Source organism: Nicotiana tomentosiformis, chromosome 10 (assembly GCF_000390325.3).
Source record: "Nicotiana tomentosiformis chromosome 10, ASM39032v3, whole genome shotgun sequence".
Taxonomy (NCBI): Eukaryota; Viridiplantae; Streptophyta; class Magnoliopsida; order Solanales; family Solanaceae; genus Nicotiana; species Nicotiana tomentosiformis.
Genome location: NC_090821.1, coordinates 44,648,122 through 44,663,032, shown reverse-complemented (window position 1 = coordinate 44,663,032; position 14,911 = coordinate 44,648,122).

The following is a 14,911-nucleotide window of genomic DNA, read 5'->3' as shown; positions in this document are numbered from 1 at the left end:
TGGGGTGTTTTTGACCACCACCGGCAGCGGCGCACGGTGGCGGTAGTGGCAGAGGGAGGTGGTTCATGGCGGAAGGAAAGTGAGAAGAAAAGGAATTTGGGGCGCTTAGAGATTGAGCGAAATGGAGTGAAAAGATGTCATTTTACAGAGAAAGAAAGTGTGACGACGTCGTTTGAAATGTCGTGAGAAACCTTTTTTAGGTCGTTAACAGACCAGTTTTGGGGAAGACGAGTATGGATTGTGACTGCAAGGTCTGGGCCACTGAGAATAGGCAAGGCTGATTTTGCATGTGTGGCCCTTAATGGTCATCTCGTACTCTTTAACTATTAGCCAAATTAAACCCAATTTCATATGAAGCTCAGTTACCTTAATAGCCAAATAATAATTTAATTGAACAATTGGCTTCCTAACTCACTAATTAACCTAGTTAACTCTCTAATTATGTCATTAATTACCCTAAACACTTTTGAAATACAATAAATACTTTTTATGATTTTATATAATTTGAAATGCAACTAGAATGCAATAAAAATACAAAAATATAATTAATTATGCAAACAAATAAACAAAAATTCCTAAAAGTCCTATAAAAATTAAAACTAACTAAATTACTAGTTGAAAAATTTTTAGGAACAATTTTGAATCAAAAATCACATGCTCGCAATTGCCTCCGATTATAAATGGGCAAGCACTCCTACAAACATCACTACCATGCAAGTGAAAGATATTTTGGCCAGGAAATTTTTAAGTATACAGATGGTAGTAGAATAATGTGACACCTTAGGCGAATCCCACATTGACAAAACACGGGAGAGATGTTGGGTATATAAGTAAACAGACCTTAGACCCTCGTGACGCGTTTTAAATTCGTGCGGGCTTAGGTCCAGAGCGGACAATATCACTAGTGGGTTGGGCTGTTACATATAGTATCAGAGCCACTCCGCGTGCAACCTTGAACAATGGTGGGGCAAACCTCAGCGAGGACGCTGAGTCCCAAGAGGGTGTATGTGACACCTTAGGCGAATCCCACATCGACAAAACACGTGAGAGATGCATGCTGGGTATATAAGTAAACAGACTTTAGACCATGATAACACGTTTTAAACCAGTGCGGGCCTAGGTTCAGAGCGGACAATATCACTAATGGGCTGTACTGTTACATAGCAGAATACATTTATACAAACGTTGTCGAATAATTTCATTGTACACTACATTATAAGTTGATTGAACTCATTGTTATCTGCAATAGATGGCCGAATCAATATTTTTATATAGTTGGAACTTATCGCTCTCGATAAAGCAACATATAATTGACCATGGGAAAAAACTAGTTCACCTAAATAACTACCAACATAATCTAATGATTGTGCTTGGGCTTTACTTATTGTCATAGCACAACACAAACGTACCCGAAATTGTGTTCTTTTAAAAGGAACTAGTCTTACCATATGCGCGTTGCGCGTGTATCCTATCTAAATGGATTATTTTTTTAAAAAATAACTAAATCATCACGCCAAGTAAACCAAATAGTTCAAAAATATTTTTTTTTTGGGGGGGAGGGGGGTTGATAATTCCTATATAATTTTTATTTTTTAAATATTAAAATTTTTAGTATGAAAATTTTCATCTCTAGATTTTCCATCTATAGTTTTCAATTTCTGTGGATATACATTTATATATGCGGCCTATTCAAGTGATTTTGGTTTTTAAAAACAATTCTTCATTTTGTTTCTAAAGTAATACCACCTTAATAAATTTAAATTTTTAATAAGCAATCATTGAGTTGGGATTAATTATAGGGATCTTTACATAAATAGCCTGTCAAATAGCTAGTCATATTCATTATTTACTTTTTCTACTCATATCTACATTAATTATACACAATTATACACATATAATACATAAATTATGCATATATTATACCTCCATTGGCTATTTTTCGTTTAGGTGTCTGGATGTGCGGCTATTTGGGTTAATTATTTATTGCTATAATTGCTTTTATTGGGGAATAAATATTAATTGATATGTAATTCTCACCACCTTAATGTTCTCATACGATACAAACTTCTAGGAAAGTTGTTAATTTACAAAAATGCAAGGAATGCCAAGATTTTGCTAATATATCAAAACTTAGAGTAGCAATTTTTAGCTAACTTAAAAGTCTTAGATATTAGCTAGCATTAAAATGCCTTTTCAAGAAAAAACTTAAAACATTTAAACTAATTATAATTATAATTTTGTCTTAAATGGTGTATATTGTCAAAGCGTAAAAAGTTGATCAATATTCTTTTATAGGGATTTGTACTTTTAAAGGAGTATAGTTTAGATGGATATAAGTAATTGATATATCTAGAAAGTTGTATGTTGATTAATTTATTTTTAAAAATATCTGATTGAATTGCTAAAGAATTACATCTACAAATTTAAAAAGTCCATTCAATGTTTACTTATTTGTCCTCCTTTTTATATCTATATTTTTGAAAAATAAGGTCAAAATTATCACTAATGGACGTGCACTCTTGATCTACGCAAGATAACGCACTATTTTTTCATGGATTCCAGTTGACCCAACATCTAATATTTATTCATTCTTTTAGGAAAATAAAGGACTCCTAAACTAAAAGAAATTGAAAGTGAGAGAAAATTTAAACGTGATTTTCATGTGTTATTTTTTAATTACAAATATGTTTATATTATTTAGTATAAATAAGAATGAATTTAATACACAAACTTTAGTTGATTTTAAACTCCAAAATAATTTGATGTCTATTCCTAAATATTGGAAAAATAATTTAAACGATACTTTATTTAGTGTAAAATCGACATTACATGAGACAATCTAATTTATAATTTCTCTAAAACAAGCAATTTGGCTGGCATTTATCAATTATGCAACATAGAAAAAATAATATTTAATTAATAAGACTTAGATCGGATGTCTAACTAATTTTCTGTTATGAACAGTATTTGTCCAAACAACCTGTATAAAATGTATAAATAAGTCAAATATGAAATGCGTTAAATCCAAAATATGAAACAAAAATTATATGAAAATTAACAGAAGTTTTTGAGATGTCAAAAATAAAATAAGCCAAGCCAAATCCAAAATATGAAACAAAGAAGTATATAAAAATTAATAGAATTTTGTAAGATAAAGAGCACATAAGTTCAATTACTTTATATTCTATACCAAAACCATTATAAATAAGAAAGCTTCCAGATTATGGCTTACAACACACTAATCTTGTAACAGATGCCTACAAACACCACATACAAATTAAAGACGGCGTATAATATAAATTGCTTTGGTATTATATTTATAATTCTAATAAAATACGTGAATACAAAATTCAACTACTAATAATAGGTTTACAAATACGTAAATGCAAAATTCAACTACTGATACAAATAAGTGCATGCAAAATTCAATTATTAATACAATTTTTTTCTTTAAAGAAAGAGAACATGAAGCCCTTTATGTCAATGTAAAATTCAACTATTAATATAAAGTTTATAAGTTGAACGTAAAATTTAACTATCTATATTATTATAAAAGCATGAATATAATGTTGGTTTACAAAAATAACCTTATAATATTAAGCATAATAACTCACAATAAAAAAACATAACTGGAATTCTAGATATTTGTAGTCCTATTAGTTTTAGGAAATAATACTACGAGTTAGGAATCCTACATGATTACTTTTAGGAATCCTATTAGTATAATTAATTTTGAACATAGACATATAATACTACATGTTAGCATGTAAACCTAATACCTTTAGGAACACGTTAGGTTTCCTATTAGTATGATTACTTTCGGGATAGATACATATTTTTAGTCATGTAATCCTAATACTTTTAGGATATACTTCTTAAAACTTTCTATTACTAATTTAATTTGAAAACATATTATAATGTGCTATTACTAATTTAATTTGAGAATGTATCATATTATCCAAATTTATTTAGAAAAAGGAGAGCAATATTATTATAAAAGCACGAATATAATATTGATAGACCAAAATAGTCCTAAAATATTAAATAGAAGAACTCATAGGAAAGTACATAACTAAAATAACATATTTTTTTTGGACTACAAGAATTTCTATGTTAATTTTTTAATATTTAATATTTTAAAATTAAAAAAAAATTGTCTATTAATCTCTTATTAAAATTATGTAGGAAGGTTTAATAAAATCAATTTTATAAGAATCCTCCATATTGACAGTACATTACCACTTCATAATATCCAATACTAAGAAAAAATAAAAGTAATATTAAATGGATTGCATAAAGCATTGAAATTGAGAAACAATATCCCCATAATATATTTTTATATTAATATTTAAACTATTTTCTCTCTCAAATAATATATTTTTAATCAATATTTCGTGTAATATTGAAAAATATACTCGATTATTAAACAACAACTAATAAAATATTTAAAAATATAAATGTGTGAGAAATAGAAAGAAAAATGGTTGGTAAGAGTCAATACCACAAATGATTCTGCAAACATAAAGATCTAAAAGTGGAATGTCAGATCGATCTTTTTACTCTTTGAAAAGAAAATTTATGGTGGATAAAATTATAATTAAAATTAAATCTTCAAAATAAGAGATGAACTAATATTAAGAATTTGAATCAATATAAGATAAATTATTTTTTGTGTTAAGGCTGAATAATTAAATCTTTCAATTAATTATTTAGCAAGAGAATCCAATTTAATTATTTTTTAAATTTATCATATGAGTTAAATTATTTTTCAAGCTAATAAAAATCTTAGGGTACATAAATTTATTCCATAAAAAGAGCATTAGAGATTGAAAAAAATTAGAAGACAAAGTAAAAAATGTTATTATAGTATTAAGAATCAAACGGCCATATAAGTGTATATTGAAACACAATCAAAGCTAGATCCTGAATAAGAACAAGCTTTTAAGACTATACTATAAAGAGTCGACTCTTATAGCGAGATTATCCTTTGTAGATGCCTCCGGCGAAATAAAAATAATATTTCTATTTCATGCATTACTTGCAAATGTCAAATCAAGAGGCATGATACTATTAGCAATAATAACAAATAGATTTGATATACCTCTTCAAACAACTGAAATAACCATCATAAATATATCAAAGCAGATCAACAGTGCAAAATTTATAAGAAAAGCAAAATTGATAATATGGGATGAAACGCTTATGGCTTGAAGATATATTGAATACCAGTAAACCATTTGGTGAAAAACTAATGGCTTGGAATATGATTTATGTTAAGTACTATCAATAGTTAGAAAATCGACGAAAGCAGACACTGTAAAAACTAGCTTGCCAAAATTATACTTATTGGCCTCAAATGAAAAAGATTCAACTAACAAGAAATATAAAGTAAGAACATATCCAATATTCAGTAACTTCTTGGTTCGTATCCGAAACAAAGAAGAGCATCTAATAAAAAATGATTTGGTTCTTTCACGACATTTGGTTATCAATCCCAGTTGTAATAATAGTGCATTTAATAAGAAAAATATTTCTATCAATAGATTAAAATACAATTTATGAAAATTGCATGATAGAAATTAAAAAGCTATCTTAGCTTGCAAAAATGAATATGTTGATCAACTAAATAAAAGATTGATTGCCAAATTTTATAGTAAAAATAAGATATTTTTTAGTTTTTGGCTCAACAGAATATGATAGCAACAATTACTATCAAGAAGAATACTTAAATACTTTAATAACAAATGACCTTCTACCACACATGTTTATTGTCAAGTTTATTTTTTCTTATGTATGTCAGTGTCACCGTATATGAAATAGACTAAGTTAAAATTGATTTTCTATTGCATATAGATTGATTTTGAAGAAAACTATACCCGTCATGATACTGAAAAACTTAGATCCGCTGAATAGCTTATGTAATAGCACATAGATAGTATATAGAAGTTTTGACAATAACACTATACATGCAAAAGTTATAATACTGGTCAATGTGTTTCTAAGTATATTTTTATCCCCGAATTCAACTTTCGTCTTCCGAAACTAAAGAATATCCTTTTAAATTTGTGTAAAAATAATTTTCGGTATATTTATGTTTTGCAATTATAATAAATAAAGCACAAGGACAAACATCCTAAATATTGGACTATATTTATCGCAAGATGTTTCTTGCACGAACAACTATATGTTGCACTTTCAAGAGGAATATCAATATCGACAACAAGAGTTCTTGTTATGGTAGAGCAACAAAGCATTAGAAAGAAACATACACAAAAAAAAGTATCTACAAAGAAGTGTTCGGTAAGATACCATCAAATTAAATACTTTTAAACTATAATACGTAATTATCTAACTAACATGACTAAATTGATCATTTGTGTAAGTTCTGATGATGTCCTTTTATTTTGAATTCATGTATTATGCTAATGTAATAATATTTTTTGGCTTTCAGATGATTTAAATGGTTAAACCATCACGTGTCATTATTAACGTGCAACGCACGTTCATGGATACTAATTAATATAAATACGTGCATGCCAAATTCATCTAATACAAAGCTTTTTGCTCAAATAAAGAGAAACCGAAACCCTTAGTTTTGTGCTGCTTGAACAAGAATTGTTTTAAGGATGAAACCTAAAGGAGACTAAATAGACTAAATATAGTTGGAGTTGAACGAAATATTTTCCCAGTATGTACTGTACGAATTTTTTCCCTAGATTGTTAATATTAGGAAAGTAATTAATTAGGAAAATAATTAATGGAAATAATTAGATCACTATTCCTTAATAGTAGAGAATTAATTAAAGGGTTATTTTTAAATATTAGAAAAATAATTAAATGACTATTTTCTCCAATGTAAACTTTATTTTTGAAGGATAAAAAAGACGAACGACATTTTGCTAAATGCCTTCGTGCTTTTAATATAACTACCCTCAAGGTACGCACGATGCGCGTGTACCTCGTATCGATGAGTATTAATTTATTAAAAATTTATGCTTGAGTTATAATGTAACGACCCGACCGGTCGTTTTGAGAGTAATTGCTCTGATCCCCTATTTATTGCTTCTCCTATATCTATTTCTGCTATTGTGACTTGCCGGAAGATTTTGTTTTGGTTTTTGAAATGATTTGGGACACTTAGTCCCTAAAACAAGAGCTTAAGTCTTAGGATTTTTGACCGTAGTCGAAACTGTATGAAGACGACTCCAGAATGGAGTTCCGTCGGTTTTGTTAGCTCCGTTAGGTGATTTTAGACTTAGGGGCATGTTCGTATTGTGTTTTGGAGGTCCGTAACTCATTTAGGCTTGAAATGGCGAAAGTCGAATTTTTGGAGTTTTGGGCCGATAGTGGAATTTTTGATATCGGGGTCGTTTTTCGATTTCGGAAGTTGAAATAGGTCCGTAATGTTGAATATGACTTATGTGCAAAATTTGGGGTCAATCGAACGTGGTTTGGTTGGTTTCGGTGTCGGTTGTCGAATTTGGAAGTTTCAAGTTCTTTAAGTTTGAATCGGAGGATGATTTGTGATTTTAGCATTAGTTGATGTGACTTGAGGGCTCGACTTAGTTCGTATGGTATTTTATGATTGGTTGGTATGTTTGGTCGAGATCCCGGGGGCCTCAGGTGAGTTTCAGGTGCTTAACGAGTAAAAGCTTGAACTTAGAAGAATTTTGAAGTTCTGGTTCTGGTATTTTCGCACCTGCGGACTTTTTTCGCACCTGCGGTGGGAAGTCCGCAGGTGCGGGCTCATAGAAGAGAGGTTGGGATCGCAGGTGCGCTTTTAGACCGGGGAGTCAGTGGTCGCAGATGCTACGAGTGAGCCGCAGGAGCGGAGCCGCATCTGCGGAAGGGCAGTCGCAGATGCGCAGATGAGAAGGACCCAAGGTTCCGCAAAATCGGACGATTGAGCACAGAAGCGCATCCGCAGGTGCGGACTTAGGCGCGCAGGTGAGAGCTCTGGAGTTTTATGAAAACTCGCAGGTGCGACATCCTAGCCGCAGAAGCGGTACCGCAGGTGCGGTTCTGGGCTCGCAGAAGCGAGTTCGCTGGATAGAAAAGAGAGAGTTTCAAGGGCTTGTGTCATTTATCCATTTTTGGACTTGGGAGCTCGGAAAGTGGCGATTCTTTGAGGTATTTTTAGAGAGGGCTTTGGGAAAACGATTCCTAACTCGTTTTTGGTTGTATTTCATTAATCTATAGTTGTTTTCTCCATTTAATTTCGGTTTTGAATTGAAAAGTTGGGGAAAATGGGGGAAAAGTTCCCTAAACTAAATTCTGAGTTTTGATTGAGATTTAGACATCGAATTTGGTGAATTTTGGTACGAGTAAACTCGTGAGTGAATGAGTGTTTGTATTTTGTGACTTTTATCTGATTCCGAGATGTGGGGCCCACAGGCGATTTTTGAGTTAATTTCGGAATTTTCGTTAAAATGTTGATTTCGTTAATTAGATGAGTCCATTATTGTTGTATTTATGATACATAATTTCTTTTGGCTAGATTTGGGCCATTCGGAGTCGGATATTCGTGGAAAAGGTATTGTGACCGATTGATTGAGCTTGGTTCGAGGTAAGTGGTTTGCCTAACTTTGTGTAGGGAAAATCCCCTTAAGATTTGGAACTATTGTGATATGTGAGCACCGTGTACGTGAGGTGACGAGTACGTACACGGGCTAGTTGTGGTAAAACCCGATTTTCTTACTGAGCAGCAACATGTTTTCTTGTTATTTTGAGTTATACCATTTTAATGAATATTAATCTATTTTCATTCTTAATTGAGTTATTCCAATATGTGTAGCTATCATGTTTTGTCTAATACAACATGTCTACGTGTCTTAATTTTTTATGTGAATTCTGTGCAACATGCTTAGTGAATTTCCTTTTTTTTCCTTGACTGGTACTTAGTCTAAATCGTAAGATTTTGTGATGTAGTTGTATTTTTATTGTTCACACTGCATATTTACTTTGGGACTAAGGAACGGTATTTCGAGAGATCCCCCTGAACTGCATATTTACTTTGGGACTACAGAACGGTATTCCGAGAGATCCCCATGTACTGCATATTTACTTTGTGACTACGGAACGGTATTTCGGGAGATCCCCCCATGTCTTGCATATTTACTTTGGGACAACAGAACGGCATTCCGGGAGATCCCCCTGCACATTTACGTTTGGGACTACGAGACGGTATCTCGGGAGATCCCCTGTTGTGTTTTGTGTACTGAGCTATTACCTTCTATGATTTCATTGGTCTTAAATTCCAGCCTTTATTTTATTGTGGTATTACATTCTATATTGTTTTATTATATATTTACCAGTAGGGCCCAAACCTGACCTCATCACTACTCGACCGAGGTTAGGCTTGACACTTACTGGGTACCGATTGTGGTGTACTCATGCTGCTCTCTACACATGTTTTTCGTGTGCAGATCCAGGTGCACCTTATCAGTCGCACTATCAGTGAGTCGGGACAGCTTTGGAGACTTCAAGGTATATTTGCTGTGTCCGCAGACCTCGGAGTCCCCTTTACTCTTTCTCATGTCTATTATCTTCTGTATTTTCCTTGGAAGATTCTGATGTATAGAGACACTAGATTTTTTCTTCTGTAGTTTATGATTCACGATGTTCAGTGTTTTGGGATTTGTTGTTTTTTTTTTTTTGAATAGTTGGTTAAATTTATATTTTTATTTCATTATTCCGCAAAAATATTAGGCTTACCTAGTTGTAGAGACTAGATGTCGTCACGACGTCACACGGAGAGGAAATTGGATTGTGACAAGTTGGTATGAGAGCTCTAGGTTCATAGGTGTCGTGAGTCACAAACCGGTTTCATAAAGTCTCACGGATCGGCACGGAGATGTCTGTACTTATCTTCGGGAGGCTATGGAACTGTTAGGAAAATTTCACTACTTTGATTCCTTGTCGTGCAAAATATTTGTTGACTTCAAAAATTCTAAACTTCTGTATTCTATTCTCTCCCAGATGGTGAGGACACGTACAAGCGGATCTGATGACCAGGCACCCATGCCCCCTGCTAGAGCCGTGAGAGACCGGGGCCAGGGTAGAGGCTGAGGATGTCAACGTGGTGCAGCCAGAGCACCGGCACGAGCTGCTACAGAGGAGTCCCCAGTAGCTCCAGCTGGAGGGCAGACACCTGAGATACCTGTTGTTGCACCAGCCGTCCAGGAGACTCTAGCCCAGTTTCTGAGCATGTTCAGCACCTTACCTCAGGCTGGATTGATTCCACTTACCCCTGCCACATCTCAGGCCGGGGGAGGAGCACAGACTCCCGTCGCCGGTACTCCAGAGCAGCGGGTTCAGGTTTACCAGGTTCTAGAGGTTGTACCAATGCAGCCAGTAGCTCCAGCTCAGCCCGAGGTTAGGGCAACAGCTTCTGAGGTGGAGCAGCTCAGACTTGAGAGGTACAAGAAGTACCACCCACCTACTTTCAGCGGATTGGCTACAGATAATGCTCAGGGTTTTCTGGAGGAGTGTCATCGTATTCTCCGTACTATGGGCGTAGCGGAAATGAGCGGGGTTTCTTTTACTATATTACAGCTTAGAGGAGCAGCCTATCAGTGGTGGCGTGCTTATGAGCTGAGTAGTCCGGCTGAGGCAGCTTCACTTACATGGACTCAGTTCTCGGACATATTTTTGAGAGAGTATGTCCCTTAGAGCCTCAAGGACTCATGACGCGCGGAGTTTGAGCAGCTGCGCCAGGGTGCTATGACTGTGTCAGAGTATGCAGTTCGCTTCAGTGATTTGGCCCGACATGCACCAGCCTTAGTTGCCACAAATCGAGAGAGGGTTCGATGATTTATTGAGGGACTCCATCCCAGCATTCGGAGTAGTATGGCCAGGGAATTGGAGATGGATATTTCTTATCAGCAGGTTGTGAGTATTTCCAGGATATTTGAGGGCATGTTTGCCCGGGATAGAGAGGAGAGGGAGGCCAAGTGGTCTCGAGAGGCTGGTTATTATTCTGGAGCTCGTGCCCCAGCAGCTCGCCATGGTAGAGGTTATGTGAGTCGCCCCGTTCATTTAGCTCTTCCAGCTGCCAGCGGTGTTCCAACTCCTTCTAGATCCTAGGAGCCTTATTATGCACCGCGAGTATCTAGTGTGCCTCCTGCACGGGGTGTTCCTAGCGGCGAGTCCAGCAGATCTGACACGAGCTAGTCACAGTAGCCACGCCCTCCCAAATCTTGTTTTGAGTGTGGCAACACTCTCCATGTGGTGAGGGATTGCCCCAGGATTAGGAGGGGTGCACCTCCACAGACTTCTCAGGCACAACGTGCTCCACCGGGTCCTCAAGCTATGATTACAACACCAGTTGCCACCCCACCTGCTCAGCCAGCTCGAGGTGGAGGTCGGGGAGGTAGAGTTCGCCCTAGAGAGGGAGGCCAGGCCAGATATTATGCACTTCCTGCTCGTACAGAGGCAATTGCTTCTGATTCTGTCATTACATGTATTGTTCCGGTCTGTCATAGAGATGCATCAGTATTATTTGACCCGGACTCTACATATTCTTACGTGTCCTCTTATTTTGCCCCGTATTTGGGCGTATCTCGGGATTATTTGAGTTCCCCTATTTATGTGTCTACTCATGTGGGAAATTCTCTTGTTGTGGACCGCGTGTATTGGTCGTGTTTGATTGCTCTTAGTGGTTTTGAGACCAGAGCCGATTTATTATTTCTCAGCATGGTGGACTTTGATATTATTTTGGGCATAGAGTGGTTGTCGCCCCATTATGCTATTCTTGATTGTCACGCTAAGACCGTGACGCTGGCTATGCCAGGTTTACCGTGATTAGAGTGGAGAGGTACCTTAGAGTATACTCCCAGTAGAGTTGTTTCTTTTCTTAAAGATCAACGAATGGTTGAGAAGGGGTGTGACGTGTATCTAGCTTATGTCAGAGATGTCAGTATTGATACCCCTACAATCGAGTCAATTCCAGTAGTGAGGGATTTTCCAAATATTTTTCCAGCTGATCTTTCGAGCATGCCGCCTGACAGAGATATTGATTTTGGCATTGACTTGTTGCCGGGCACTCATCAAATATCTACTCCTCCATATCGTATGGATCCTTATGAGTTAAAGGAGTTGAAGGAGCAATTACAGGAATTGCTTGATAAGGGCTTCATTCAGCCCAGTGTGTCACCTTGGGGTGCTCCTGTCTTATTTGTGAAGAAGAAGGATGGTTCTATGCGGATGTGTATTAATTACCGCCAGTTGAACAAAGTCACAGTGAAGAACATGTATCCATTGCCTCGTATTGATGACTTATTTGATCAATTACAGGGTGCTAGAGTGTTTTCCAAGATTGACTTACGTTCAAGTTATCATTAGTTGAAGATTCGGGAGCCAGATATCCTAAAGACTGCTTTCAGGACCAGATATGGTCACTTTGAGTTTCTTGTGATGTCTTTTGGGCTGACTAATGCCCCAACATCTTTTATGCACTTGATGCACAGTGTGTTCCGGCCCTATCTTGACTTATTCGTCATTGTATTTATTGACGACATTCTGGTATACTCCTGGAGTCGGGAGGATCATGAGCAGCATCTGAGGACTGTACTTCAGACCTTGAGAGAAATGAAGTTATATGTAAAAATTTTAAAGTGTGAGTTTTGGCTACACTCAGTGGCATTCTTGGGTCATATAGTATCGAGTGATGGGATCCAGGTGGATCCAAGGAAGATTGAAGCAGTGCAAAATTGGCCCAGACCATCCTCAACTACAGAGATCTGGAGTTTTCTTTGTTTGGCGGGGTATTACCGTCGATTTGTAAAGGGTTTCTCGTCTATTGCAGCACCTATGACCAGGCTGGCCCAGAAGGGTGCTCAGTTCAGGTGGACAGAGGAATGTGAGGAGAGCTTTCAGAAGCTCAAGACAGCTTTGACTACAGCCTCAGTATTGGTATTGCCTACAGGTTCGACGTATTATACTGTATATTGTGATGCATCGCAGATTGGTCTCGGTGCGGTGTTGATGCAGGACGGTAGGGTGATTGCCTACGCATCCAGACAGCTGAAGGTTCACGAAAAGAACTATCATGTCCACGACCTTGAGTTAGCAGCTATTGTTCATGCCTTGAAGATATGGCAGCATTATTTGTACGGTGTTCCTTGTGAGATTTACATCGATCATCGGTTGCAGCATCTATTTAAGCAGAAGGATCTTAACTTACGTCAGCGGAGGTTATTGTAGTTGCTTAAGGATTATGATATCACTATTTTGTACTACCCTGGGAAGGCCAATGTGGTGACCGATGCTTTGAGTCGTCGGGCAGAGAGTTTGGGGAGTTTAGCATATCTACCAGTAGCAGAGAGACCATTGGCGTTGGATGTTCAGGCCTTAGCCAGTCAGTTTTTTGAGAGTGGATATTTCTGAGCCAAGTCGAGTATTGGCTTGTGTGGTCTCTCGGTCTTCTCTTTATGATCGTATCAGGGAGCGTCAGTATGATGACGCCCATCTATTTGTCCTTAAGGACACGATCCAGCACAGTGATGCTAAGGAGGTCACTATTGGAGATGATGGTGCATTGAGGATGCAGGGTAGCCTATGTGTGCCCAATGTAGATGGTTTGCATGAGTTGCTTCTCTAGGAGGCTCACAGTTTGCGGTACTCTATTCATCCGGGTGCCGCAAAGATGTATCAGGACTTGAAACAACATTACTGGTGGAGGAGAATGAAGAAGAACATAGTAGAATATGTGGCTCGATGTCTGAATTGCCAGCAGGTAAAATATGAGCATCAGCGACCAGGTGGATTTCTTTAGAAGTTAGAGATTTCGGAGTGGAAATGGGAGCGGATCACTATGGATTTCATGGTTGGACTCCCACGGACTCAGCAGAGGTTTGATGCAGTTTGAGTGATTGTGGATAAGTTGACCAAGTCCACTCATTTCATTCCTGTGATGACTACCTATTCTTCCGAGCAGCTAGCTCGAATCTATATCCGTGAGATCGTCAGGCTTCATGGCGTACCGGTATCTATTATCTCTGACCGAGGTACGTAATTTACATCACGGTTCTGGAGAGCTGTACAGCATGAGTTGGGTACTCGGGTGGAGTTGAGCACAATATTTCACCCTCGGACAGACGGGCAGTCCGAGCACACTATTCAGATATTAGAGGATATGCTCCGTGCGTGTGTGATAGATTTTGGAGGTGCTTGGGACCAACTCTTGCCACTTGCGGAGTTTGCTTACAACAACAGTTATCAGTCCAGCATTCAGATGGTACCGTATGAGGCTCTGTATGGTAGGCGGTGTCGGTCCCCAGTGGGTTGGTTCGATCCCAGCGAGGCTAGATTATTGGATACGGACTTGGTTCATGATGCCTTGGAAAAGGTGAAGGTGATTCAGGATAGACTTCGCACAGCCCAGTCCAGATAGAAGAGTTATGCGGATCGGAAGGTTCGCGATGTGGCATTCATGGTTGGAGAGCGAGTCTTGCTCCGGGTTTCACCTATGAAGGGCATTATGAGGTTTGGAAAGAAGGGCAAGATGAGCCCAAGGTTCATTGGTCCATTTGAGGTGTTGCGTCGAGTTGGGGAGGTTGCTTATGATCTTGCCTTGCCTCCCAGTCTAGCAGGAGTTCATCCGGTATTTCATGTTTCTATGCTCCGGAAGTATCACGACGATCCGTCTTATGTGTTGGATTTCAGCTCAGTCCAGTTGGACAAGGATCTATCTTATGTTGAGGAGCCAGTGGCTATTTTGGACAGGCAGGTAAGAAAGCTAATATCAAAGAACATTGCTTCCATGAAGGTTTATTGGAGAGGATAACAGGTCGAGGAGGCGACTTGGGAGACCGAGCATGTTATGCGCAGCCGTTACCCTCACCTTTTCACCACTTCAGGTATGTCTTTATGCTCGTTCGAGGATGAACGATTATTTTTAGAGGGGAAGGAT